A 25,534-nucleotide genomic window follows, 5' to 3' on the forward strand; every position below is an offset into this window, starting at 1 on the left:
CAGAGCCCACTATGTCTATTGTTTGGGAGAAATTGGCTGTGCTAGAGTTTATTTTTCATCACTGTCAGAAGCACGGTGATTAATCGTTCTTGTTGAAATGCAAAGTGTTTTTTCATACACAATTACAATAATTCACTTTTGGATGGATCATGTGTCAAGATCAGGATAATTTATTCTTCTTGTTTATTTGAAATCCCCTGTTATATCGGAATGCTGTCCTCAGCTTTCCTTCATGCCAGAAAGGTACTGTTAAGACTCTTAGGAGCATCTCCTTGCCCCTTCCTAAATCTGCCGTCAGCAAAAAATGTAAAGTCCCCCAAGCTATCAAATCACCAATTCAGCATCCAAATCTTTAAATTAGTTTTTTCCTACTCTCAAACTGACTTTATCGTATGAAACAAACAAACAGACACACACACAAAAAAAATAATAATAATTATCTTAATGTCTTCCTCTTCACAGCTCCCCTGCCTACTTTCAAATATGTGAGAGTTCAGTTCACATAAATGCCTTCTACAGTTAGAAGACAAGGAAGAAATGGATAATAGGCGGAAAAATGTGTAACAAGCCATTTAACCCAAGTTGGGATCAGAAAGACAAAGACAGCAGAATTCAGAGTCTGCAAAAAAAGACTGAATCTTTCACAAAATAGATTTAATTGTTGTCTGTAATTAGCTCCAGCTATCAACACATCTGCTTTATTGTATAAACCAATAATATTCCTAAAGGCAAAAAAAGAAAAACAACAACAAACAGACGCAAGCACGCAAGCACGCACGCACGCACATACATATGTATAAACATATTTATATGTACATGTATGTATATATATATATATATATACATATATATATAAAATTATATATATATATATATATATATATATATATATATATAATTTTATTCTTATTTTATTTTTCAGGCAGAGGGCACTGTTGTTCTGTAGAAAGCCATTCTGACAGTTGCATTTTGCAAAATATAATGTTGCTTTTCTTCCGTAGCACCCCAAATGTTCCTGGCTAAAAAAAAAAAAAAAAAGGCAACTTAATACATCAGAGTCCCACATGCAGTATATATAATATGATTTCTTCATAAAATAAATTCTAGCACTGACAGCGATTGCAGCGACAACCTTTACCTACAGCACATATGTATTCTGTAGTCATCTTCGTGGTGCAGAGTCTTTTCAAACGGATATGATTAGGTAAGATTCTTGTGCCAATTTCTTTATTCAGAATCCTCATTATAGATAATTCAGCCTCAAGAAATATGTTCAATGGTGTTTCTTTTTTCCCTGGCGTGTCATGAGATCAAGCATTTCTTCTTACAAAGATAGCTACAGTTCAGAGCCTTCACCTCCTTTCACTTTTATTTAGTCGTATGAAATCTCACACTTATTGTAGCAACTAAGTTCTGATTATTCCTTTGTGGGCAATGAAGTACAGTAAATGTGATCTGAGCAGACCCTACCCAGACCTTTACATCCTTTGTACTAGAGAAGAGCCAGGTTGAACAAAAAAAAAAAAAGAATAAAAAAAAAAAAGCTTTATTCGCCAGACTGAAAGGTTTTGAGGACAATAATCTGACTTTATAGGAACCTCACGTACAGTGAATTCATGCAAAAAAGGAGATATCGTTGTATAGCAGGCAGAGCTTTGGGAATCAGCTGATGTCCTCCTGTAATTCATAGCAAAGTGTTTTCTATGTAAAATCATTTGTAGAACAAATATTACCTCAAATCCAATAACCAACACTGAGAGGGAAGGGGGATTCGGGTTGTAACGGTGATGGAAATCTATTTTTGACCTGCTCACTAAGTAATGTTCGGGAGGTCACAAATCACAAGCAGCATGGAAATTCTAGGCCAAAAAATGTGAAACTATATTCTTATCGGATGATATGGGGATTGTTTTTCAATTGACTATTTTGGCATGCATTTTGCAAGTTGGGGGCCAACTCTTCATAATTTACTGTTTAGTAACTAAACCGAGCAGTACTAACCTATAATAATTACACTAGAACCAATAGTCGGAGAAAATGCATGTTTAATATACGCATTTGCTTACGTAGTCTGATAGAAAGGAATAGTGACAGTGCATGTTTATAATGTGTGGGGTTGGTGTTTATTGATTGGTTAAATGTATTGTAATATTGCTTAGTAAATCAATAGCAATGTTTTCCTTCTATCCATTAAGATAAAGAGCTGGGATATGGGGAGAGAAGGCTCTCGGAAACGTGATTTGTGAGTAGTGAATCTACATTCTAGAGAAAAGTTTGTAGATTAAAATACAGACAAAGATACCCCACCCGGCATTTTATAAATTTGGTATAATATAATAGATTCACACTGGCTATTATTCAGGATAATAGACACTCCTGACACTAGCATGTGCTTGGGTTTTTTCCATATATATAACAATGTGGAAAGGAGATATGTATTCTTTATTATTTTGTTTTCTGTTTTTCCATATCCATTATATCTCTGTGAATTTCCATTTGTCACTCCATATGCATGCTCCCACTGCCTCTCCATTTCCTCATTCATTTACAATCCTATCACTCTCTCGTAATTACCTAATACTCTTTATGTCCTACCACTCCCATTCCATGCATTTGCTTACCTCTATGTATCTCCCATTTCTCTCTGTCTCAATCTCCAACTTCCTAAACATCCTAACACCGTCTTTCACTCACTCTCCATATGTTAATTTCCTTTCAATTCTTTTCCATTTCCCATTCCTTCTCTATCTTCTCACTATATGTCTAGCACTCCGTATGAGTCTATCCTAATACTACTTTTCCTTCATCCCTTTCCTTTTCTGTCCGTAGAGTGGCACATAACCTCACTATTGTATCTAGCTTCTCCATCCATCTATATTCCCTTTCCTCCTCTCCACTCTTTCTGACTCTCAAGAACCCTTCGCATATTCCCTATCTTTATTTCCTTCTCTTTCTGTTGCAATGTCTGCAAACCTTCTCTATGTCCTGAAGAAAGTTTGCTATGTCTTGATGAAAAGTTGACCAATAAATAATTTGAAATTTTGAGAAGGCATTAGCTTGGAGTTTAGGGAAGGGTTACCGGTCTAATTAATCTTTACCATGGTTGTCGTGGCTACCACAGAAGGCAGCAGCCACACTTCCGACATCCTGGCTCCTGATTTCCAGGTTCAGCATTTAGGAACACGAATGGCAGGCTTTGACCACAAATCGATGGCCTGCGACCACGAACAACAGCCTTCAATTGGGAACGTCTACATTTAACAGCACTTTGCTTCCTGTTTCAGCTACACTAATGAGTGGGGCACAATTTGTGACTTTTTCAGCATTGCCACCCTCATTCATTCTCAGTAACCAAATAATCATAACTATGAGTAGAAGGCCCTGCCAGCGGCAGACAACCACTGGTTTTATTATTTGGTCTTGATACATGTCATCAGTAGATTAACGTTTCATACATTTTACATTCATTTCACATGGGGTACAAACTAGCAATGTTTTCTTCACACTTTTACTACGGGAAAAAAAGGGGGACGTTTTACATATCTTTTTTCAATATCATAAGGGAGGATATATGTTGACAATGTTTTTATTACAACTTTCACTATGGAGCGGTGGGGGAGAGTGTTTTTACATATTGTTCCTTCCTGTGTTGTCAGTACTGATATATTTGGTGAACATTATGTTATACATTCTCTCGAAATACTGCTGGTATTGTCCTCTATGTCAATAAGCACCCTCTCGTTATCAATGCAAAGTTGCTCTGTGTTAAAGGGACACTATAGTTACCTGAACAACTTCAGCTTAATGAGGTTGTTCAGGTGACAACTATAGCTCCCTGCAGCCTTTCTCATGTAAACACTGTATTTTCTGAGAAAATAAAGTGTTTACATTAAAAGCTAGGAACACCTCTAGTTGCAGTCACTCAGAGTGAACCAGAATGACTTCGGAGTTGATCGAGGCATAATATGCCTCCATTCACTCAGATCTGCTGTCAGCAGAGCACAGGGCAGCACTGTGCACAGCATCCTGTGATTCAGTATCTCCTCCCTCTGCATGCAGACACTGAGCTTTCCTTCATAGAGATTCATTGATTCAATTCATCTCTATGAGGAGATGCTGATTGGCCAGGGCTGTGTTTGAATCATGCTGGCTCTGCCCCTGATCTGCCTCTTTGTCAGTCTCAGCTAATCCTATGGAGAAGCACTGTGATTGGATTAGGCTACCACATGTCAGCAGACTGCTTGTTTTTCTGAGTCTAACAGCATGCAGAGTTACAGCTTCAGGCTTGAATACAGTAAGATTTTTACTATATTTATGGAGGCATGAGGAGCCCAGTGGGGCTAGATGGTGGTGTTAACACTATAGGGTCAGGAATACATGTTTGTGTTCCTGACCCTATAGTGATCCTTTAATATATTTGTTACATTGGCGTGAAGAGGCGGGAAGCTTGATGTGGGATTACTAAAATCAACGTAATTCTCTTGATTTTTGGGTGTGTTTAATTTTCCACTTTCTCTTCTGGTGAACTAGGTAATTGCTTGGTTCTATTTTTTCATACTCTATATTACTTTTGTTTATTCTATAGTTATTAGGCCTCCCTCTCTGTATTCAAACAAGGAATTATTACCAACACCCTTGGATATATACGGTAAGGTAGTTATTTACTCTGTATGCTACAATTAGAGTGTATTCTGCTTTGTTATTTGGTTCCTGGGTATACATACACATGACATCTCGTTTCTTTAATTAGGTATCTACTACCTCTCACTTAGAATGTCAAGCTCCCCTTTAATGTTTTTCATACAAGGTCTCATCACGTTCAAATATCTCATCCCATTTCTTTTCTCTATGATTTAAATTACATTCAGAGTCAGTTGAACTGGCTTTGCTAGATTGTTAGGTGCCCAAAATATCTTCCTAGAGCTCTTTGCCATAGTTAGCGGTCTCGCAAGGCCAACTCCCATGCGCATTTTGCCGGACTCGAGGTGCCAGACTGCACAATGTGTACTTATATTACTCATTCCACAAATCTGTGCCCTAATGAAGCCAACCTCCCTTCCACTACTCAGTTAAAGAGATCTGAAAGACAAATTGGGTAGGTCCATTGTATTCCTGGATAAGGAACAAGTGTGCAGTAACCTTAATGCTAGGGGGTGAAGGTCCATTGCCTGCAGGCTATTACATGTTTGTTCCATGTGTTTCATGGTCCATACAAAAAACATGTGTCCTAATCACTTGTTTCCCAAATAGTGACTAACCTCGGTTAACATTGACAAACTGTAACGAAAATATACCCCAACACGCAGGATTCAGCTAAACAGAAGACAACACAGAGGGGAGATACGTCTACCGGACCTCAGAGTGTCCGGACTCGACGTTTATAGGAGAAGTACAGAGTCAGGAACAATCCGAGGTCAATGGCACAAAGAGACAGCGTAAACTAGGACTAGCCAGGGTCTGGTACACAGTAAACAGCAAGCCGGCAAACAAAACAGATAAGGATAAAGAAATAACGTAGTCAGAAAACAAAGCCAAGGTCAAGTACGAAGGAACACAACTGAACACAACAAGCGCTATGGGGAACTGAAACAGAAACCACGATAGGGCAAGGAACCAAGGGGAAAAGGTGAGTATAAATAACTAACTAAATAAACATCTATTTTGATTGGTCCCTGTCATCTCCACGCCCCCAAACGGTAAGTGTATGGGGAGTGTGGCATGACAGGGACCAATGGGAGGCCTTTTCCAATTTAGGCTCCCACTGTCCCTTTAAGAGCGTGCCCGAGACCCGCGGCGCGCTCTTAGAGTCAGGCGGGACACGTGACCGCTTCTCGCGGTCACTGCCCGCCTTCCTGTTCCTGCCTTCAGATGAGCCGCGCGCGGCTGGTGCAGCAGCAGGACCGCGCGCGGCTCGAACAGAGGACCCCGGCCGGCCCCTGGAAAGGGTAAGTACCGCTACACAAACTGAGTCATTGCTTGGTAAATCACCCGTTATATAATTTGGTTGATTTTTTGTTTCAGGTTTTCCCCTTGGATTCCATATTGGCTTAGTAACACTCCCTACAGGTACTATGGATTGCGCCAATCTCCAGTCCACCACTAATGACCTCCTTGTCAGTCGACCTCCTTCTAGCCAAAGAACTGGATAAATACACACACATATACATATGTATTTGCAGGTCGCACTGTATGCAAGCAGTATTTAATGAAATAGGAAGTCATTGCTATTTTACAAAATGGGACACATGCTAATATGTTGACTCGGGCTGCTTTAAGTAGCTATTGTGCTTTTATTAACACTTGGTATGTTCATTCCATTTATTGTTTTATTACAACATGGAACACCATTGTCAAGCTACTTTATCAATGTGTTTGTCCCTCAATAACATTATTTGAAACAAAAATAGGGGGTACACTGATTTTTTGTTTCCATCTACTATAAGAGAGTACCAGAGTTTTGTAAAAAAAAATATGTAAAAAATGTAAGTATAAAGACTTTCCCCCCAAATGTAGTATTTTCCTGGATTCATTATTCCCTTGCATTGGTACAGAGTAATAATTAAACATTCTTTTTCTCATTGAGCAGAGTAACAGACCCATTATCCCTTAGTATAGGAGAGTACCAGAACCATGTCACCTGTATAGCAGAGTATATGAACCTTTATAAATTAGAATACTTTTTCCCACTACGTGAGGTAGGTAACTTTATTCCCTAGTGTCAGAACATTACCATTACCCACATTATTAGCAAACTGTATCCTTACACCACCCCTAAAAAAAAAACAAAAAAAAAACAACAGTGACCCTATCTGAACGAATGATGTAGGTGGATTCAGTTTGCGCAGTTCTATACTAAACTTAAATAGCAAAGTCAATAAGGGTTTCTGCTCGTCTGCTTCTCTCAGCCTTCCTCATTATAACTTCATTAAGCATTCTCTGGTGATTGAAAGTCTGAATCTTACTGTTACGCGCAGTATTTCTGTCTGTGTAACAGGAATAGCTCAAGTATTATAACTATGTTACCAAAAAATGACTACACATCTGACATAAGGGAACCCTGGTCAATATGTCGACTTCATCTAAATAACTATTCATCATATTTCTATGGATTATCAATATGCCATTCTTCCTTATCTAACCTCTCTTTTTATTTTCTGTTTCCATTTCATATACCTTAAAACCTTTTAGTAAACCAAACAGAGAGCCTCACAGATATTGATCATAAATACTGTACATTTTTTTTTCTACTTAATATTGACTGCTTAAGAGCATTGCCGCCACAAATCCTAAGCCATCACATCATAGAAATGGTATAATTTTTAATTAAGTATTCTATGCAGTTGAGCATTCAAAAGTCGCCAGATAGATACTATGTCTAATTCAAATCGGGTATGTTTGATGCAAGAAGAAACTATTACATCTCAATAAAATATTCATACTGCTAACTTCTATCTTCTCTGTCTTGTACGGAGAAGTCTAAGATTCTCGCAGGAAGTTTTTGGAATGTGTGCAAGTGAAGTCAAAAGTGGAAAAAACTTTTTCGATGCCAATTTATCAGCAAAACTTAAAAAGAAGGAATTCAGCTATGTAAAAAAAAAAAAGAAAACAAACAAATAAAGCAACATTAACAGAATAATAATATAGTGGTATGAAACGAGAGATAGCCTTACGAAATTCGCTGAGCAGATTTCACAGATATAATATAGAAACTCTGTATCTGTGTCAGTAGATAGAATATTTCTTGGCTTGAAACAGCTTGGGATCTGATGTTATATTATACAACCTGGGATAATGGCTGCTCCTTTGGGAAATAAAATATAAGGAGGAGGAGGTGAGCTTTAAAGGGAAAATAATGGATAAATAAAATATCTCCTGTGAGTAAGGTTTTATAGCAATAAGGAATTCATATGATAAATGTCATAATGAACAAAAAATTACAAATATAAAAGGAAAAGGCAGATGTAAAAAAAACGGCATCATTGTTTTTACCATATGATATATGTATGTATATATATATATTATATAATTTTTTTTAGAATTAGTAGAATTGTAGAATTTTAACTCTATTTACTCAGTTATGTAACTGATGATATTTGGTAGGCACATTCTGAATTAAAGGGGCACTATAGTCACCAGAATAATTACAGCTTAATGCAGTTGTGCTAGTGTGTATAGTATGTCCCTCAGATGGACACTAGAGGTGCTTCCTGGGTCAGTGCTGCACAGTGTGCAGCACTGAAGTTCAACATCTTCACGCTCTGCATGGAAACACTGAATGCTCCCCGTAGAGATGCATTGATTTAATGCACCTTTATGAGGAGATGCTGATTGGCACAGCACGGCATTTTGCCACGCATGTGTAATAGCCTTTCAATGCCTTTCTATGGGAAAGCATTGTATTGGCTGAGATCATCAAATCTGATTCAGCCAAAGAAACAGAGCGTGGGTGGAGCCAGCCATGGCTGGAAAAAGGTAAATTCTTTAATTTCTTAAGGGGAGCCAAGGGGGGTCTGGGGTTTAAAATCGATTTTAAACCTATAGCGTCAGGAATACATGTTTGCAGGAGAAGATGAATGTTTTTACTGAGCTAAGCTTGGCCAATGCAGAGCTGTGCTCATTGGCCTAGAGGTCTCAGCTGATGCTTTCAGCAAGGTATCTTGCTAATAACATTTCATGCAATTTAGAACAAGAACACCTACTGATTTTAAACACATTTATTTGAGTTTAAAGATACATTCCTGTGTTTATTATTGTTGGGGAGCTCTGTTATTCATTCAGACACACCAACAATAGAAATAGAACATAGAAAAGAGGGGCATTAGGATAGAAAAGAGGGACAGAAGAATTTGGGCCCAAAATAGGGACTGCCCATCTTAACCCCTTAAGGACACATGACATGATTCCCTTTTATTCCAGAAGTTTGGTCCTTAAGGGGTTAAATGGGGACACTTGCTAATGAAGGAACATGTACAGATTTTGAGGGGCCGAGTTATAAAAGTGTTGCGATTTGAAAAATGGTACAAAATATTAAAGTAGTTTAATCACCAAGGAAAGGAGTGTTATTTTGCCCGGTACAAAACAATGAAAGAACATGATGTCTGACAACTATTGTCAAGCATATGAACCTCTGAATATGTGAAGATAGAGATTAAGAGCAAATATTTTTTACTAGGGAGCAATAATGGCTCAACCCTTGTTTCTGGGTTTCATTAAAGGGAGACTATAGGTTTCAAAACAACGTGATGCCCCTGCAGGATCACTGCTCAATTCTCTGCCATTTAGAAGTTAAATCTGTTTTTTGTTTCTGTTTATGCAGCCCTAGCTACACCTCAAACGGCTGTGACTGACTCAGCCTGCATAAAAACAATGGTTTCATTTTCAATCAGAAGTTAACTTGCTTTATAAGTTTTTATCTCCTGTTCTGTAAATTGAATTTGTATCACACACAAAAGGCTCATGCATGGTCTACAGGGTTATTAACCAGGCAGGTGATAAGATATTATAATTTCCTGTGCAATCAACAGCAAAAACATATGTGAGGAAGGCTGAACTTGATGGACGCAAGTCTCTTTTCAGCTTTGTAACTATGTAACTATGTAATACAGGAACCTAGAATATCTAGCTTATATTTCAGGAAGTGTTTAGGGAGGCTGTGCAAGTCACATGCAGGGAGGTGTGACTATCAGGGATGGGTTTGCCATTAGGCTGAGTAGACACCTGCATACAGATGCCTGTCCATGAGAGAGAGCCTGTTTTAAGCACTTAACATGTGCCTTTATGAGCTTAAGTTGGTGATAGGGGAGCCTTGGCCAGTGTCATCTGTAGTCCAATCAGCCTTAATAGCAGGCCTGCAGTAATAGTTATAGAGAGTGTAAAACTCAGTGCTGTCCCAGCTCCTCCAGTGTCTGTGTGTGAGGCTGGACAGGAAGTGGAAGAGGCCCCTTCCTGTCTGCCCACTAACAGCAATATATGGCTTGTAGGAGGAGCAGGGGAAGCTGTCAGTGATGCATATTGTTTAACAGATCCTGTAGTTCTAATGTGATCGGTCTGACTGGTATACAGAAAATTTAGGAAGGGTGAGTACTTTTCAAATAACCCTTTAAACTCAAACACTCAAAGCCTAAACTCGAAAATAAATCCTTTACCTTAATTCTATGTTTAACTCCTCTTAAAAACTAAACACCTCATGTACCCCAATACTTAATGTAACTGAAACCCAACCCTAAACTCAACAATCCTAAAACACCCCTTGTATCCAAATGCTAAATTTAGCATCACTAAGCACTTAACTCAATAATCCTAAACAGCTCTTATCCTACAAATTTTACCCCTCTCAAGCCATTAATATTAACACTTAACACCCTATGTAATCAAACTCTGACATTAACCCCTCTCTAACCTTAATCCCCCTTTACCCTAACCACTGCTAAAATTATCATTAACCCTGCGTGCATTTACACAACTGCATACACTCCCTATACGCACAGATCCAAACACAATACATTACAAGTAGAAATATGAACATACATACATATATACATTTGATGTTGTCAAATATGTTTATTCAATGTTTTTCATGCCTGAAATGTCCAGTTAATAACTTAATTATACCTATTTTTCTGCCTTTTGTGTGGTTGGGGAGTAGGGGCAACTAAGAATTTTGTGCCTACAGGCTCCTGACATGTTCATCAGGCCCTGATGGATGAATAGGGCTGTATAAACAAAGCAATTTAACTCCTAAATGGCACAAAACTGAGCAATGAGACTGCAGGGGCATGTACCGGACACCAAAACTGCTTCATTAAGCTAAAGCTGTTTTGCTTCCTATAATGTCCCTTTAATTAACTGTTTGGAGCTGTAATGTTTTGTTCAGAGCATATAACAGTCATTTAATTATGACTGATTATAATAAATACATGCACCATCATAGCTTTTCTCAGTAACCTTTACATTATAATCTGAAGGGCATAAAATTCTCGGTAATGTTTTCAAAACAAGTTTAAAACAAAGTAGATTACTCTTTAGCTTTTTTTTCTCACCCTGTAATAGTTATCATTTTCAATATAATTGGCATACTTTATGGAGGGACAAATGGTCTCAATTATATGGTGTTGTGTTAGACACCGTTTTGACATTTTACTTGCATTGTCTCTGCAAGATACAACAAAATACCGACTTGTCATTTTCAAATACATTTCCATATTGGCTTTCTTGCTCCAATGTACTTATCTTCTAAAAAAAAATGAATATGCCATTTCTATCTGGCCTGTTTGGTGAATTATTCATGGACAAGTGAAAGAAATTTACAGCATTCACTGGTTTTATATCCATAAATTTTCTTCACTGACGTACTTTTTCAAAAGCGTAGGCAAATCTCAGAGGGCAAAATAGTGCCCAGAAACCTTGGATTTTTCAAGATCTGTGTTGTGATATGCTCAGCTGAACCCACCCTCACTGCATTTTCTGTACAGCTGCTAACAGGCAGGAGAATTCAAGATTTATCTTTCTCGAAGAATTAATCAGAGAAGTTTATTCCTTTTCACCCACTTCAGATGTGTCCATCTATGGCTATTAAAAGGACACTATAGTCACCAGAACAACTACTGCTTAATGTAGTTGTCTTGGTGTGTATAGTATGTCCCCGCAGGCATTTAATGTAAACACTATCGGAGAAAAGGCAGTGTTTACATTGCTCCCTAGGGATACCTCCAGTGGCAATCACTCAAACGTTGTGCAGCACTGGCATTCAGTGTCTCCTCGCTTTGCATGGAGACACTGAACTTTCCCCATAAAGATGCATTGATTCAATGCTTCTCTATGAGGAGATTCTGATTGGCCATGGTGGCATTTGGCTTTGCCCCCTTTGCCCTGCCTCCTTGGCTGAGATCATTAGAATTGATTGGCTGGGATCATCAATTCTGATAAAGTCGACCAAGGAGGCGGATTGTGGGCATGGCCCAGCACCAGTGAATCAGTGCGACGCTGCAGTAGAGGTGAGCTTTTACTGTAAAAAAGTCAAGGAATAGCCCTCAATGTTTCGGTGTATACGCCTTTATCAAGGGAGCATGCTGGAGGCTATTCCTTGACTTTTTCACCCTCCTGTCATTCACTCTGATATGTTCAATTATTTCTGGTATGTATTATTTGGTGGACATTTTTATACAGGTATCCATTCTTTTTTTGTATCTGGATTGGTACTATTTATTCTGCATATGCAGGATTGATTATGCTTATCTTCTGATTTGGATATAGTTTTTATATTGATTGTATATGTATGGTCATATCTATACTGAGATTTGCTGTTAGATATTGTGTGATATCTGTGATTTTTGAACCTGTATAATAGAGTGCATTTCATTTTAGTTGGTTCTGCTCATTCATTATTAAAGTACATTGTCTTATTAGCCTTTGGACATATGGCTTTAGAGTGAGCACCCTTATTCTTGTATCCGTATTGACTGCATGAAACTATTGCATGTGTCTGGAAGTCGGGTGTGCCTACCATTGTTTTTGTTAAAACAGTGTGTGTGTCTGTCAGTGTGTTTGTCAAATCAGTGAGTGTGTATTTGTCAGTGAGTGTGTGCGTGTGTGTGTCTGTCAGTGAGATTGAGTGTTTGACATTTTGATCTCTATGTTAATTGACCCTGATTTAGAGCTTTGTCCCAGAATAGAACATGGATGAAGTATTTTAGAGTATGGTCTGTGTAATACAGAATCAACCTTTTGCCATGCATCAATACTTGCATTAGTTGTAAAGTTCGCAGGCCTTTGTGAATGTAAGTTAGCTTTTCATTGTGAGTATTTTCAAGAATTGCTTTACCAAAATCCCTGGTGTGCTAGCCATCTGACACGTTTAGTGTCAGGGTACTTTTGAGCTTTAGAAGAAAGATCATTTTTTCGAGAGACTACAATGATTCTAAAGGTTATTGTTCAGGTAATTTTCTAAAGCTAGACAAGATCTGGGTGAAAGAACTGATATATCACTGTAGAGGAATGTTTAAGAAAAGCTATACCATGGTATATAGAATTGACTTAAGCTAAAAAGTGAAAAATCTCAAAAGAATACAATGTTTGATTGTGCTAAAGTCTTCAAAGAACAATACATACTTTGATTGTGTTAAAGTCTGAAACGAACAATACAGTGTTTGATTATTTTAAAGTATAGAAAAGCCCAAGGTCAGCCATTTGTAATAGAGATATGTATATAGAAAAATACTATAGCTTCAAAAGTGATGTACCTTCTACATGATTTTTTTAAAAGAGAAGGTTGCTACCATTAGGACTGAATTGGATTGTGTCGTAGTTATATACTTCACAGCTTTCATTAACTACTCTATTCTTGTTGTCTCATCTGACACTAAGCAAACATTTATCTGGATATGTGTGGGCATCCACCCTTATGACATCAACCTGTCACATCTAAACATTTGTTATGAAGGAACACAACTGCAGATTTCTTATAGTTTGAATATTTATTAAAAAAAGTAAAAGATATTGACTTTAATTCCAATTTACAGGTACTGTAGCTTTAAGTAATAAACGATAACTGAAGTCCACAATTATAGGCACTGTAGCTTTAAGTAGTAAACGATAACTGAAGTCCACAATTATAGGCACTGTAGCTTTAAGTAGTAAACGATAACTGAAGTCCACAATTATAGGCAATGTAGCTTTAAGTAGTAAACGATAACTGAAGTCCACAATTATAGGCACTGTAGCTTTAAGTAGTAAACGATAACTGAAGTCCACAATTACAGGCACTGTAGCTTTAAGTAGTAAAAGGTAGTAATTAGCAGACACTGAATCAGAAAGAGTTTCTTAGTAGTGTTAATGAATTAGGTGATAAGAAGTTACAATAGCTGTTCCATAGGCTTTAACTGAAGCAAGACAGATGCAGCTGTCTTTGTTTTATCGAAGGACTTTGGAGACAGGAAATAACAGCTTTGAGATGCAACGCTTATCACAGAGGTTTTACTTAGCTTCCGGCACATAGAACACTGGTTCCTTACTTAGCTTCCGGCACATAGAACACTGGTTCCCGAGATCTCCTCAGAGGCGGTTATCCTGAATGGAGAGAGTTCAGCTTTAGTCGTGGATGAGGAGAGGTGAAGGGAACTTGAAGTCTTCCAGTCCGGTCCGGTAACAGAGGGCTTTCACAACGATGTTGTAGCCGGTTCGTGAGTACGGAACGTAGTTCAATAATCCAGCGTCGATCAGCTGGTGCGGTCGGATTAAATAGGGAGACCGTGTCATAAAGGGGTGTGGCTAAGCTCCGTGGAACCAGGAAGTAAGAGGATACCATAGTTAAGGCATGACAGTACCCCCTCCTTAATGAGCAACCTCTGGGTGCTATTGACTTGGTTTAGAAGGGTAACGCTTGTGAAATTTGGAAATCAATTTGTCAGCATGAACGACAGAGGAGTTTTCCCATGTATCTTCATCAATTCCATATCCTTTCCATCTGATGAGGTATTGTAAAGAGCCACGATGGATCCTTGAATCCAGTATACTTTGAATTTCGTATTCTTCTTCACCCTGGACCAATATGGGATCAGGAGAAGTAGTGACATTTCTTTGGAAAGGGTCAGGATGATGAGGCTTTAGTAAGGACACATGAAAAACAGGATGTAACTTCAAAGTAGGTGGAAGTTTCAATTTAACAACATTACGGTTGATAACCGATATTATTGGAAAAGGACCAAGAAAAAGGGAACTTAACTTCTTTGATGGACGGTTTGTAGAGATGTTCTTTGAGGAAAGCCAGACAAGATCACCGATTTTATAAGAGGGTGAAGGTTGTCTTTTTGTATCAAAAAACTTCTTTTGATTGGAGGAGGCCAATTCTAGATTTTCATGCAATTTCTTGAATAAAGAGGACATATGAGAGATTTGATTCGAATCGGAGAGATTAGATGAAGAAACTGTCTGAGCAGGAAATGAGGAAGGATGAAATCCATAATTGGATAGAAATGGAGTCATTTTGCTGCTGGTATGAAAAGAGTTATTGTATGCGAATTCTGCCATGGGTAACCATGTTATCCAATCGTCTTGTAAGTGAGAGCAATAACAGCGTAGATATTGTTCTAAGCATTGGTTGACTCTTTCAGTTTGTCCATCTGTTTGAGGATGATATGCAGATGATAGTTTACGTTGGATATGAAGAGTAGCACATAATGCATTCCAGAATTTGGAGGTAAATTGAGTTCCTCGGTCTGAGATGATTTCGTCTGGCAGTCCATGAAGTTTAACTATGTTGTCAAGAAATATTTTCGAAAGTTCAGAGGATGAGGGTAACTTCTTTAAAGGAATAAAATGAGACATTTTCGTGAAGCGGTCTACTACCACTAAAATGGTGGTATGATGATGAGAAGGAGGTAATTCCACCATGAAGTCCATAGAAATGAATTGCCAAGGCCGTTCAGGAATCGGTAATTTCAATAATTGACCGAATGGTTGATGGTGGACATGTTTGGATCTTTGGCATATAGAACAAGATTTGACATAAGATTCAATAGTTTGGTCTTGACGAGGCCACCAATAGTATCTTTTAGACAATTCAAGGGTCTTTTTTATACCTGGATGACCTGCCAGAGGAGAATCATGAATAAATTCGAGTACTTTAATTCTGAAAGAGGGAGGTACGTAAATCCGGTCTTTAAAATAGTAGAGACCGTTTTTCTTGGATAATTTAATTGATTTAGGAAGTTCAAGAGCATCTTCACTGAGATCTTTAATGTCGTCAATAAGAGAAGATAAGATTCCAATGACTGTAGGCGAAGGAGGTTCAATTTTAGTGTCTTTATGGATCCTGGAAAGGGCATCAGCCTTTTTGTTTCTAGACCCAGGTCTAAAGACAATTTGGAAGTTGAACCGGGAAAAAAAGAGATTCCATCTTACTTGTCGAGCAGACAGTGTTTTATTGGAGTGAAGATATTCGAGATTTTTATGGTCAGTATATACGATTAAAGAGTTCTGAGCACCTTCAAGAAGGTGTCTCCAGGTTTCTAAAGCCACTTTGATACTTAATAATTCTTTTTCCCCTGTAGGATAATTCTTTTCGGCAGGAGATAATGATCGTGAGAAGAAGGCGACAGGATGAAGAGGTTCGTGAGGAGTTTTGTATTGAGAAAGGACAGCTCTAATTGCAATTTCCGAAGCATCCGTTTCAAGGACATAAAGATATGAAGGATTTGGAAGTTGAAGAACAGGAGCTGTTGTAAACTTTCTCTTTAATTCATTGAAGGCAGTTTGAGCCTTCTCGTTCCAATTGAAGGGATGTTTTTTACTGTTAAGTTGATTGAGTGGGTGAGCTATCTCAGAGTAGTTTTTAATAAATTTTCTGTAGAAGTTGGCGAACCCTAGAAATCGCTGTAATTCTTTTACTGTAGAGGGAACAGGCCAGTTGATGATACAATCGACTTTTGAATTATCCATACTTATTGAATGAGGGGAAATAACATAACCTAAAAAGGTTATTTCTTTGACGTGAAAAATACATTTTTCGGGTTTAGCGAATAGTTTGTGAGTTCTGAGTCTGGATAACACCCATCTGACATGTTTTCTATGTTCATCAGGAGTGTTGGAGTATATGAGAATATCATCTAAATAAATGATGACACAGACGTCCAATAGGTCTCTAAAGATATCATTTATGAAATGTTGAAAAGTTGCAGGGGCGTTGCAGAGGCCAAAAGGCATCACCAGATATTCAAAGAGGCCATATCTTGTTCGGAAAGCAGTTTTCCATTCATCATTAGCCTTTATCCTGATGAGATTATATGCCCCGCGAAGGTCAAGCTTAGTGTAGATGGTAGCAGTTTTCAATCGTTCAACCAGTTCATTGATGAGGGGAAGAGGATAACGATTTTTAACTGTTATTTTGTTTAAGGCTCTGTAATCAATGATAGGACGTATAGTCTGGTCTTTGTTTCTCACAAAAAACATACTTGAGGCAGCAGGTGAACTAGAGGGTCTAATGAACCCTTTCCGTAGGTTTTCATCTAGATATTCTTTGAGAATTTGCAATTCAGCCTCAGAGAGAGGGTAGATGTGCCCAAAAGGTACTGGGGCACCAGGTATGAGGTCTATAGGACAATCGTAGGAACGATGAGGTGGGAGCGTTTCAGCTTCTTTTTTACTGAATACGTCTGAAAAGTCTGAATAACAAGAAGGTATAGTTGGTTCTTTGGAGATCTGAAGAATAGGAATTTGCTGTAAACATGTTTCTTTACAATAATGTGAGTTAAAGGTGAGAGAGAAAGGAGACCAAGAAATTTGAGGGTTGTGGTTCCTTAACCAGTTGATCCCTATTATAACGGGATAGAGAGGTGATGGAATAACATCAAATACTAGAAATTCAGTATGAATATGATTGGTGGTTACCTTTAGAGGGATGGTTTCATGAAGAATCGGTCCCGAGGAGATAAGGGAGCCATCAATCACTTTAATAGGAACAGAAATGGTTTTTCGAACACAAGGAATTTTATTCTTTGTTACAAAGGTTGAATCGATGAATACTCCATTTGCACCAGAATCGATGATAGCTTCAGTAATAATTCTCACCTTGTCCCACTGTAGTATAAGAGATATAGGAGTGAACTGAGTGGTTGGTGTAGAAGGGAGTGCACTGAAGATCGCAGAGGTATAGGCTTGCCTACCGGCCTTTGTCCGTTTTAATAAGGGACAATCAGGAACCAAATGATCTTGAGAAGCACAATACATGCATAGATTTAATTGACGTCTTCGGTTCTTCTCTTCAGGAGTGAGAGGACTTCTTATTTCCCCTATTTCCATAGGTTCACTTGGTAAGGAAGTCTTTTCAGGAGCTTTTGAGGGAGTGAAAGGTTTGCGGTCTTTAGAATGTAAAAGGGCTTTTTCGGCCTTTCTTTCTCTTAATCTTCTGTCAATGCTGATTGATAAGTGAATTAGAGCGTTCAAAGTAGTAGGGAGTTCTGTTCTAGATAGTTCGTCTTTTACAGCTTCAGATAAACCAATTCGAAATTGGTTGCGCAATGTGATGTCATTCCATTGCGTTTCTACTGCCCATCTTTTAAATTCAGCAAGACAGATGCAGCTAACTGATATAAAGTATGAGTTGAAGTTAGCTGTAACGGGTTTGTTTTATCGAAGGACTTTGGAGACAGGAAATAACAGCTTTGAGATGCAACGCTTATCACAGAGGTTTTACTTAGCTTCCGGCACATAGAACACTGGTTCCTTACTTAGCTTCCGGCACATAGAACACTGGTTCCCGAGATCTCCTCAGAGGCGGTTATCCTGAATGGAGAGAGTTCAGCTTTAGTCGTGGATGAGGAGAGGTGAAGGGAACTTGAAGTCTTCCAGTCCGGTCCGGTAACAGAGGGCTTTCACAACGATGTTGTAGCCGGTTCGTGAGTACGGAACGTAGTTCAATAATCCAGCGTCGATCAGCTGGTGCGGTCAGATTAAATAGGGAGACCGTGTCATAAAGAGGTGTGGCTAAGCTCCGTGGAACCAGGAAGTAAGAGGATACCATAGTTAAGGCATGACACAACCCTGAAAAGCAACACTACAGTTCAGAAGGTAACCACCTGCACCGGACATTTAAGAGAAATCCAGTTCTTCAAAGCTGATCACACAAAGTATGATAATGGATCAGGAGCAAATGAGTGCACTAAGCATGTCTACCAAGAAAAATAACAACATGTTAGATGTAAGTGACTAGTTTGCATATACCAAGACGTTTGGACTGTGAGGAACCAGGACAGGATCTTATTATGTCGTTGATTTAATAATTTAATAAAAGATTTTAAAATGCTTTTAAAATTATTTAATATATTTGGATACACTTTTAAAATGATTTTTATATTTTGATATTTATTTATATATGATATATTTTTGATATTTTAATATTTAAAATACTCTTCAAAAATATTAAAGGGACACTATAGTCACCAGAACAACTACAGCTGATTGTATTTGGTCAATTAAGTATAATCAAAGAAAAGGCAGTGTTTACATCACAGCAAATGGATAACTCCACTGACCACTCATCAGATTGCTACTAGAGGTGCTTCCTCCTGACATTCAGTGTCTCCACCCTCTGCATGGAAACACTGAACTTTTCTCATAGAGATGCCTTGATTTAATGCCAGGCCTGCGTTTGGCTTGTGCTGGCTCTGACCTTGATCTGCCTCCTTGACAATCTCAGCCAATCCTATGGGAAAGGATTGTGATTGGCTGAGATCACCACTTCTGATAATTTCAGCCAAGGAGGCAGATAAGGGACAGAACCAGCAGCAGCAGACTGGAATAAAGGTAAGATTTATTCCAAGACTCAAGACAAGGTGCTGCAGCAACTAAAGAATGTTAATATAAACAAGGCTCCAGGGCCTGACGGTATTCATCCATGAGTACTTAAGGAACTAAGTGTGGAAATAAGTGAACCTCTATTTTTAATCTTTCAAGATTCTTTTCTTTCAGGAAGTATTCCGGAGGATTGGAAGAAAGCAGATGTGGTTCCTATATCCAAAAAAGGGTTCCAAATCCTTGTCATGAAATTATAGACCTGTGAGCTTAACTTTTGTGGCTGGGAAAGTGTTTGAAAGGTTATTAAGGATTATTATATAAGAATTCATTGAGAAGAACATAGTTTTCAGCAAAAATCAGCATGGTTTTATGAAGCACAGGTCATGTCAAACTAACTTGGTTGCATTCTACGAAGAAGTAGGTAGAAGTATAGATCATAGTTTTACAGTGGATGTGATCTCTGGATTTTGCAAAGACGTTTGATACAGTTCCACACAATAGATTTGTGTTTAAACTCAAAGAAATTAGTCTAGATGAAAATTCTTGTTCTTGGGCAGAACATTGGCTTAAAAATAGAGTACAGAGAGTTGTCATTAATGGTAAATCTTCAAACTTGACAGAGATGGCAAGTGGTGTCCCTCAGGGTTCTGTTCTTGGACCCCTTAGATTTAACATGTTCATAAATAATCTTGAAAAAAGCAAGTCATGTTTCAGTGTTTGCAGATGACACGAAACTCTGTAAAGTTATACAATGTAAGCAAGATATTACTTTGCTGCAGAGGGATTTAGATAGACTGGGGGACTCGGCACTCAAATGGCAGATCAAATTTAATGTAGAAAAATGCAAAGTTAAGCACTTTGGCGTAAGGAATGCACAAGAAACTTATACTTGCAAGTTATACCCTTAATGGAAGCAAATTAGGGATAGCAACACATGAGAAGAACTTGGGAATTGTTATAGACAACAAACTATGCAACAATGTGCAATGTCAATCAGCAGTGGCTAAGGCCATTAAGGTATTGTCATGCATTAAAAAGGGCATTAGTTCTCGGGATGAGAATATAATTTTGCCTCTTTATAAATTACTGGTAAGACCACATCTTGAATATGCTGTGCAATTTTAGGCACCCATTTTAAAGAAGGATATTATGGCACTAGAAAGATTGCAGAGACGGGCTACACAATTAATAAAAGGAATCTAACATTTTAGCTATGAAGAAAGGTTAACAAATGTAAACCTCTGTAGTTTAAAAATACGTTGCCTAAGAGGGGATATGATAACATTATACAAATATATCCGGAGCCAATACAAACCATTGCGTGGAAATCTATTCACAAACAGGACTTTACATAGGACACAAGGTCATGCGTTTAGACTAAAAGAAAGATTTGGTCTAAGGCAAAGGAAACTTTTTTTTTTACTGTAAGAACAATAAGGATATGGAATTCTCTGCCTGAAGAAGTGATCTTATCAGAGTCCATGTAGATGTTTAACCCATTAAGGACCAAACTTCTGGAATAAAAGGGAATTATGACATGTCACACATGCAATGTGTCCTTAAGGGGTTAAACAGCAACTAGATGCATACTTGCAAAAACAGAATATTCAATTATATAATTTTTCAACTGTAGGGTAATTGCTTCTTGATCCAAGGATAAATCTGACTGCCATTCTGGGGTCAAGAGGGATTTTTGTCCTAGTTTGTTGCAATATTGGAAGTGCTTCAAAACTGTTTTTTTTTGCCTTCTTTTGGATCAACAGCAAAAAACAAATGTGAGTAAGGCTGAACTTGATAGACACATGTCTCTTTTCAGCCTATATATCTATGTAATTGTACTATATTTAAGGGGCATGGGGGATCAGGGGTGCCAAATTGAGTTTTTAACACTATGGGGTCAGGAATACATTTTTGTGTTCCTGACCCTATAGTGTTCCTTTAAATCGAGGTCTATGTTGGCATGTGCCTTCACTCTCTGTGTGTATCCTTAGGTGAAGGCACAGGCCTATTGGGTCGGCCTACCTCATTGATTGGCTGTGCTGTAATATGCACCAATACTATATGTCATACCCATACATCTTGAGTTACCTACAGTCAGGTCCATAAATATTGGGACATCGACACAATTCTAATCTTTTCGGCTCTATACACAACAACAATGGATTTGAAATGAAATGAACAAGATGTGCTTTAACTGCAGACTTTCAGCTTTAATTTGAGGGTATTTACATCCAAATCAGGTGAACGGTGTAGGAATTACAACAGTTTGTATATGTGCCTCCCACTTTTCAAGGGACCAAAAGTAATGGGACAATTGGCTGCTCAGCTGTTCCATGGCCAGGTGTGTGTTATTCCCTTATTATCCCATTTAAAAGGAGCAGATAAAATGGCCAGAGTTCATTTCAAGTGTGCTATTTGCATTTACAATCTGTTGCTGTCAACTCTCAATATGAGATCCAAACAGCTGTCACTATCAGTGAAGCAAGCCATTATTAGGCTGAAAAAACAAACCAAACCCATCAGAGAGATAGCAAAAACATTAGGTGTGGCCAAATCAACTGTTTGGAACATCCTTAAAAAGAAAGAACGCACCGGTGAGCTCAGCAACACCAAATGACCCGGAAGACCACGGAAAACAACTGTGGTGGATGACTGAAGAATTCTTTCCCTGGTGAAGAAAACACCCTTCACAACAGTTGGCCAGATCAAGAACACTCTCCAGGAGGTAGGCGTATGTGTGTCAAAGTCAACTATCAAGAGAAGACTTCACCAGAGTGAATACAGAGGGTTCACCACGAGATGTAAACCATTGGTGAGCCTCAAAAACAGGAAGGGCTGATTAGAGTTTGCCAAAAAACATCTAAAAAAGCCTTCACAGTTCTAGAACAACATCCTATGGACAGATGAGAAAAAGATCAACTTGTACCAGAGTGATGGTGTAACGTTTACATAGGTTGATATGGAGCACAACTGCAGATTTCATAGGACTTAGATTGTTGATTAGGATACTTAGAGAATAGAATAGGAACTGTGTATTCAATAATGGAAAATACAGGTATTGTATCTTTAATTACTTCGCTGTTGGTTTAATTGGAGTAAGCAGCTTCCGATATACATGCAATCTAGCACATTGGTGTTTGCAAGTTTTAAGGAAATGGAGGAAGTTAGAAATGAATTTGTAACAGGAGTGATTCATTTTGGAGTTAGAGATAGCAGGCCTGGGAGCAGCTGTAGCCTGAATGCTTAACGGACTTGAGAGCAGGCTGTAGCAGAAATGCTTGGCAAACTTGAGAGCAGACTATGGCAGGTATACTTAGCGGTTTTGAGAGAAGGTAAGCTCTTATCACAGATATAACAATTGACTTAGCTTCCAAAGGGTGAAAAATCAGGTTCCCGGAGTTCTCCTCCAGGGAGGGTTGTTTCTCAGGCAGGATGAGGAAAGTCCAGATACTAGCCGTGGTCGAGGAGAGGAGAAGGAGGGTAAGTAGAATGCCAGTCCGGTTCGGTACACAAGTAGAGGTCGCAGAGAAACTTTTAGCCGGGTTGATATAGCGGTAACGCTGTTCAATAATCCAGCGTCTTGTATCTGGCGCGGTCGCATTATGTAGTGTGGGGAGACCGCGTCAGCGAAGGGGTGTGGCTAAACTCTGTCAACCCGGAAGAGACAAGGAATTACCGGTAGTTGAGGCATGACAGATGGGAAGAGAAGAGTATGGAGAAGGAAAGGAACTGCTCATGATCCAAAGCATACCACCTCATCAGTGAAGCATGGTGGTGGTAGTGTCATGGCGTGGGCATGTATGGCTGCCAATGGAACTGGTTCTCTTGTATTTATTGATGATGTGACTGCTGACAAAAGCAGCAGGATGAATTCTGAAGTGTTTCGGGCAATATTATCTGCTCATATTCAGCCAACTGCTTCAGAACTCATTGGACAGCGCTTCACAGGGCAGATGGACAATGACCCGAAGCATACTGCAAAAGCAACCAAAGAGTTTTTTAAGGGAAAGAGGTAGAATGTTATGCAATGGTCAAGTCAATCACCTGACCTGAATCCGATTGAGCATGCATTTCACTTGATGAAGACAAAACTGAAGGGAAAATGCCCCAAGAACAAGCAGGAACTGAAGACAGTTGCAGTAGAGGCCTGGCAGAGCATAACTATGGATGAAACCCAGCGTCTGGTGATGTCTATACGTTACAGACTTCAGGCAGTGATTGACTGCAAAGGATTTACAACCATATTAAAAAGTGAAAGTTTGATTTATGACTGTTAATCTGTCCCATTACTTTTGGTCCCTTAACCCCTTAAGGACCAAACTTCTGGAATAAACGGGAATCATGACGTGTCACACATGTCATGTGTCCTTAAGGGGTTAAAAAGTGGGAGGCACATATACAAACTGTTGTAATTCCTACACCGTTCACCTGATTTGGATGTAAATACCCTGGAATTAAAGCTGAAAGTCTGCAGTTAAAGCACATCTTGTTTGTTTCATTTCAAACCCATTGTGTTTGTGTATAGAGCCAAAAAGGTTAGAATTGTGTCGATGTCCCAATATTTATGGACCTGACTGTATGTGGTGCATTTGCACAGAAAATGTGTGGAATATGCATGGAGAGGATGCAACGCATTATGACTACCACCAATTCACATATGAGCTGGGCTCCTTCCTACAAGTACACCGCAGGTCAGTACTGGTGGATTTCCCACTAATGACCTCTCCACTGTGTTCGCTGTAGGATCAGTACTCTTATTGTCCAGAATATGTAAATGTGTCCACTTGCAACCTCTTATATGCCACCAAAGAGTGTTCAATCTGTTACTAGCCATTAAGCTAACAACGTTTTAGCCCCTCCACTTGGCTTTCACCTTAGCACACTTCTATACACACTCATAGTTACATACACACACTTTAGTAATTTTTATTTGATATAGAGCAGATATATGATATGCATTGTGAGTATATACATTAAAGCACTTAAATTATTTGGTTATTACACTGTATTTTTTTTATTTGTGGTTTTTATCACATTAATTTTGCACGCTATATATTCACAATGCTTTCTCAACAGATTAATTAAATACACTTTAGATTTCTATATTCATTTAGCAATATCCCTATTTAAGTTGTTGTTTGTCTCCCATGTTACAATTAGTGTAGGACCCACCGATATTGGGGTACTGTGACGTAGTAGAAGGCTTATCACGATGTCCATATTGTGGACCTAAATCCCCATATTTGTTTGTTGAGATTTTTCATTTTAGGTAGCCTTGTGAAATTTAAAACTGTATTTTTGTATGCAATGTTCCTTAATCTGTATGTTGTATACATTTATGTGTACATTTTGTATACATTTTCCCTATAATAGCACCACTGCTGAGAAATGCATGTTAATGCCCCAATTCACACACACACACACACACACGGCCAGCTACAGTGCATAAGCACACAGAAGCACTGGCATACATAGACAAACACAAACAAAGACAGCCCTACATTGATACCGAAATACAAACATTCACAAACAGACACAGACGGGCACAAGCAGACATGCACAGGCCCACAGGTACACACCAGCACACACAGACAAAGAAAGATACACACAGGCATACAAGACAGATTCACACAAACACAGACAGATTTATACATACATACATACACAGACACACAGATACACACACGTGTGCAGATCTGTGTAAAAGCAAAAAAGACTGACTCATTTATAGCAGATCAATATTTGTTTGGTTTTATTTATTTATAATATATTATATATTTTCACATATGCAATTTACCATGTGACATGGTCAATGGTGATCCAGGGTCTCCCACTGAAATTATGAATGCTGATGAAATGATGTGGAGGGGTTATTTAATAATCCAAGAGGAATGTGCAACAAATAAGGGGGTTCTCTAAAAAGGATCAGGTTTATAGAAAGTGGAAGAGGACAGAATGAGGAACGATGTGCAGCTAGAGGAAGATTTCCTATGTTGACCGTGGGGAAACCTGGGAGAGATGGGCTGCAGAGGCTAAGTAATACAATTATAATAATATTAATAATAAATGCAAGGGGAAAAAAAATAACAATAAAAATAAAAATAATTGGAGGGTTTCTGCTCTGGGGCAAAATGCATAGAGCAGCCCCAGGAGGGCAGGAGTTACTGAGCAGGACGAGCAAGCAGAGCAAGGGGAAACAATTAAGTACTTATTTCATTCATATACCTGTGGAATGGATGGGGCAGAG

The sequence above is a fragment of the Pelobates fuscus genome, chromosome 7 (assembly GCF_036172605.1).
Source record: "Pelobates fuscus isolate aPelFus1 chromosome 7, aPelFus1.pri, whole genome shotgun sequence".
In the NCBI taxonomy this organism is placed as follows: Eukaryota; Metazoa; Chordata; class Amphibia; order Anura; family Pelobatidae; genus Pelobates; species Pelobates fuscus.